At 49.0% G+C, this 5,000-nt stretch overlaps 3 non-coding genes across 3 annotated transcripts in view; all 3 read right to left on the bottom strand.

Moving 5' to 3' along the window:
- Positions 1 to 475, bottom strand: part of LOC126977696 (large subunit ribosomal RNA) — a 3,976-nt gene extending 3,501 nt beyond the window's left edge. Inside the window, exon 1 of the ribosomal RNA XR_007732368.1 lies at positions 1 to 475. This exon is cut by the window's left edge and continues 3,501 nt beyond it. This is a non-coding gene — a ribosomal RNA (large subunit ribosomal RNA).
- A 539-nt stretch (positions 476 to 1,014) lies between these two features.
- LOC126977591 (5.8S ribosomal RNA) lies at positions 1,015 to 1,171 on the bottom strand. Its single transcript, XR_007732265.1, has one exon. It is a non-coding gene; the product is annotated as a 5.8S ribosomal RNA (ribosomal RNA).
- Positions 1,172 to 1,548: 377 nt separating this feature from the next.
- Positions 1,549 to 3,453, bottom strand: LOC126977662 (small subunit ribosomal RNA). The gene has a single exon (XR_007732337.1). It is a non-coding gene; the product is annotated as a small subunit ribosomal RNA (ribosomal RNA).
- Between the last annotated feature and the right edge of the window lie 1,547 nt (positions 3,454 to 5,000).

Genomic DNA, 5,000 nt, shown 5'->3' with positions numbered 1-5,000 from the left:
ACGATGAATCTCTCCGTTCGTTCATTCGAGTTTCGCAGGTTTACCCCTGAACGGTTTCACGTACTCTTGAACTCTCTCTTCAAAGTTCTTTTCAACTTTCCCTCACGGTACTTGTTCGCTATCGGTCTCGCGGTTATATTTAGCCTTAGATGGAGTTTACCACCCACTTAGGGCTGCACTCTCAAGCAACCCGACTCTGAGGAGAGTCCCTCTCGCGGACTCGCTCCGTCGCTACGGGCCTGGCACCCTCTATGGGAAAACGGCCCCGTTCAAGACGAACTTGGACGGGAGCGGCGACCGCGAGAAAGCGGAACCTCCCTAACACCACATGTCCCGCGACCGTGACGACCGCGGGATTCGGCGCTGGGCTTATCCCTGTTCGCTCGCCGCTACTGAGGGAATCCTGGTTAGTTTCTTTTCCTCCGCTTACTAATATGCTTAAATTCGGCGGGTGATCCTCCCTGATCTGAGGCCAACGATAAAAAGTATGAGGCAGACACGATATCCGTCAGCGCAGCGACACCGTCGTGCGCGCGCCGCCAATAAGTCTCAACGACGTATCGTCGACCCGCGCACGTACCGCGATCGAAGCGCCCTTCGGACGTCGAGTCCGCCTACTCGTTTGCACGCTCACGTCGGGCCGAAATAACACGTGCAGCGCACGGGACGCGAACCGAAGGCGCAGCCACGCACGCCGTTCACATAGAGAGCTCTGCACAGATTAATTAAAATTAATCACGAGATATCCGCGTGTGACAGCGAACGAGCGCGCCCCGGTACCGCGCCCGTCTCCGTGACCCACGTCGGGCGTGAGGCGGAGACGGCGTTGCACGCGAACAGCACCACGCGTTGCGGCTTATTTTACATTTTCGAACGGATCGAGCGGGCCCCGGAAAACCGGCGGGGTTTACCCGAGCCCGGCCCGAAGACCGTCACTCGTTTTACACGTTTTTTAGGCGCGCAAACAGTGTTGTCAGCATACAGCGACGGCGTCGTCGTATTCTTTTATGCAGCCGGCCCTCAGACAGGAGTGGTCCTGGATATTTCTCCACGGACCGCAATGTGCGTTCGAAATGTCGATGTTCAAATGTGTCCTGCAGTTCACACTATGACGCGCAGTTAACTGCGTTCTTCATCGACCCGCGAGCCAAGTGATCCACCGTTCAGGGTAATAGTTTTTATATTTAGAAAATACGTGAACGATCTCTGTGTGTAACAAAATATTATGTGACGCACGCATTGCGCGTACGTCGTGATCTCGACTCGCTTCGCACTCGACATGAGCGCGTCGCGAGACGCACGCGCGTCGCGTACATGCGAACCGCGCCCGCCGAAGCGTCGTGCCGGAGACGTCGTGCCGGACACCCCCCCCACTTGCGGCGGGAGATGTCAGCGCGCGCGCGGCAAACGCGACAACGGAGCACAGAGAGCACATCGCGAGCGCGAAAATAATCAGTGATTGACACGTGATTGAAGTTATCATCGTCAACAGTCGGCTGTGAGCGAAGCGTGTCGGCGACAACGCTCGCGCACGCGACCGTTACACGTTAATGATCCTTCCGCAGGTTCCCCTACGGAAACCTTGTTACGACTTTTACTTCCTCTAAATGATCAAGTTTGGTCAACTTCCCAGCAACGCCGACGGCCGCGAAGCCACCGCGTGTCGGTCCGAAGACCTCACTAAATCATTCAATCGGTAGTAGCGACGGGCGGTGTGTACAAAGGGCAGGGACGTAATCAACGCGAGCTTATGACTCGCGCTTACTAGGAATTCCTCGTTTATGGGGGATAATTGCAAACCCCAATCCCCAGCACGAAGGAGTTTCAACGGGTTGCCCGGGCCTCTAGGCCAGGGAGAACATGTTGATTCCTTCAGTGTAGCGCGCGTGCGGCCCAGGACATCTAAGGGCATCACAGACCTGTTATTGCTCAATCTCGTGCGGCTCGAAGCCGCCGGTCCCTCTAAGAAGAATTTTAATACGCCGCCAGTGAGTTGCGCGACCCTGAAGCCGCGCACACCTAAATGACGACGCCTATTTAGCAGGCTAGAGTCTCGTTCGTTACCGGAATTAACCAGACAAATCGCTCCACCAACTAAGAACGGCCATGCACCACCACCCACCGAATCAAGAAAGAGCTGTTAATCTGTCAATCCTTCCGGTGTCCGGGCCTGGTGAGATTTCCCGTGTTGAGTCAAATTAAGCCGCAGGCTCCACTCCTGGTGGTGCCCTTCCGTCAATTCCTTTAAGTTTCAGCTTTGCAACCATACTCCCCCCGGAGTCCAAAATCTTTGGTTTCCCGGAAGCTGCCCGCCGAGCCATTGTAGTAACGTCGGCGGATCGCTAGATGACATATTTACGGTTAGAACTAGGGCGGTATCTAATCGCCTTCGAACCTCTAACTTTCGTTCTTGATTGATGAAAACACCTTTGGCAAATGCTTTCGCTGATGTTCGTCTTGCGACGATCCAAGAATTTCACCTCTAACGTCGCAATACGAATGCCCCCAGTTATCCCTATTAATCATTACCTCGGAGTTCTGAAAACCAACAAAATAGAACCGAGATCATATTCTATTATTCCATGCACGAAATATTCAAGCGGCATTTTGAGCCCGCTTTGAGCACTCTAATTTGTTCAAAGTAAAATTGTCGGCCCATCTCGACACTCACTGAAGAGCACCGCGATAGGATTTTGATATTGAACCGGCGTTTTACCGCCGGCTCACCGACGATATGCTCCGCAGACGTGTCAGTATCACCGCGGATGCGATGCACCGACAGCGCGGCGCACAAATGCAACTACGAGCTTTTTAACCGCAACAATTTTAGTATACGCTATTGGAGCTGGAATTACCGCGGCTGCTGGCACCAGACTTGCCCTCCAATTGTTCCTCGTTAAAATATTTAAAGTGTACTCATTCCGATTACGAGGCCTCGTAAGAGTCCCGTATCGTTATTTTTCGTCACTACCTCCCCGTGCCGGGAGTGGGTAATTTGCGCGCCTGCTGCCTTCCTTGGATGTGGTAGCCGTTTCTCAGGCTCCCTCTCCGGAATCGAACCCTGATTCCCCGTTACCCGTGACAACCATGGTAGTCGCAGAAACTACCATCGAAAGTTGATAAGGCAGACATTTGAAAGATGCGTCGCCGGTACTGGACCATGCGATCGGCAAAAGTTATCCAGATTCATCAAAATTAACGACTTCGGACGCGAGGCCCTCCGTCGATTGGTTTTGATCTAATAAAAGCACTCATCCCATCACTGGTCAGAGCTCTGATTGCATGTATTAGCTCTAGAATTACCACAGTTATCCAAGTAACTGAGTAAGATCTAAGGAACCAAAACTGATATATTGAGCCATTCGCGGTATCGCCTTAATACGGCTTGCACTGAGACATGCATGGCTTAATCTTTGAGACAAGCATATAACTACTGGCAGGATCAACCAGGGAGCTGCTGCAAACAACGATTGTTGTCGCGCTCAGCGCGTCATGCGTCGCGATCTCCCCTTAGGGCGTCGCGACTATGACATCTTGAACATATCGTGAGATATCCGTTCGCGCACTGTATACTATATATCTCAAAGGCATACGGTGCGCGTTGAACGAATCATAAATCGGCGATGGGCCGATTGTATGTTATGAAAGTTCAGTAACGAGAGTCCCTTCGGGTAATAATAAAAATGATGACACGCAATAGAAGCGGTATCAACGTATTAATATCGGTACACGTCGTGATCACAAATCGGATCGACGCCCGGTGCTTGAGAGGAGCGTGAACGTCTCGCACGAGTGAAATGCGCGACGCGTTCCGGCTTGCGGGCCCTCACGTTAAAAATCTTAACAGAGGGAAACCGTCGAAGCCCAGTCGGCGTCTTGGTGCGCGCAAAAAATTTACACGATCGCTTTCAACGTGACGAGGATCGCCGCAGCGTATGATACTATAGAGAGAGTGAAGAGAGGAATTATGAGAAACGAAATCACAAAAAACCTTTCAAATCACCAAATCAAATATCATCCGCATAGGGAAACTCGAAAACGCTCGATCGACACAGCGCGGTGAGTCTGTCTCATTTTTTATATTGTAAAAAAAGAACATATAAAACAACGCGCGACACAAACACAGACACAGACACACCAGCTCTGCCCCGAGAGTACCAACAACCGTATTGTTATTATATATCATCGTCGTTATCATCGCGCGCATTCACAAACTTACTCAAATATAAATATATATTAAATAAAATATGAATGACGATGAGACGACGACGAGAATAATAAAACAGCAGCAGTTGTTGTGGCTGGGGGTGGTGGTTGGTGTTGTGCGTTTTTGTATTTTTGTCGCGTGCGTTTTTCACTCTTTTTACAAGAAAAAACTTGAGCGGCGTTGAATTCGGCGTCGCGAACCGTTCGCTACGGACTCGACTCTCGACGCCGACTGCCGTATGTGTGGTGCACGCGAACGATATGAACGTGTAAACTCTCTGATATGTGAATAAAGTGATTTTGATTTGATTTTACTATTTATTAATAACATAATATTGAATATGCATTGCGGCTTCGAAGAAAAAATCGTTTTTTTTTTTTTTTTTTTTTTTTTTTTTTTTTTTTTTTTTTACTTTATTAATAACGAGTACGATAATGATCAGTAATAAACGCGCGACACGTACATTTCATTTTCCCTCCGAAACCAAATAAAAAACCTCCAAAAAAAAATATATTTCAAATCAAATCAAAATTCTTATCATACATCAATCTTACTCACCCAAACTAAACATGCGTCTAAACGCAGCACGAGACGAGCCAGCTACTTGATACTACCTAAGACAAGAACAAATTACGGCAAGCGTATGTTTATTTACGAGGGCGCACAACTTTTTAATAGTCTACCTTCATCTCTCAAAAAGATTAGGTCACTAAAAACATTTAAACGTGACCTATCAGACTATATTGTTTCAAAGTTTTTATAAAACACATGTCTGAAATTGTTTGTTATGTGA

Source organism: Leptidea sinapis, chromosome 45, assembly GCF_905404315.1.
Source record: "Leptidea sinapis chromosome 45, ilLepSina1.1, whole genome shotgun sequence".
NCBI lineage: Eukaryota > Metazoa > Arthropoda > Insecta > Lepidoptera > Pieridae > Leptidea > Leptidea sinapis.
The sequence above is the reverse complement of the archived record's forward strand: the minus strand, read 5'-3'. Positions and strand labels throughout refer to the sequence as shown.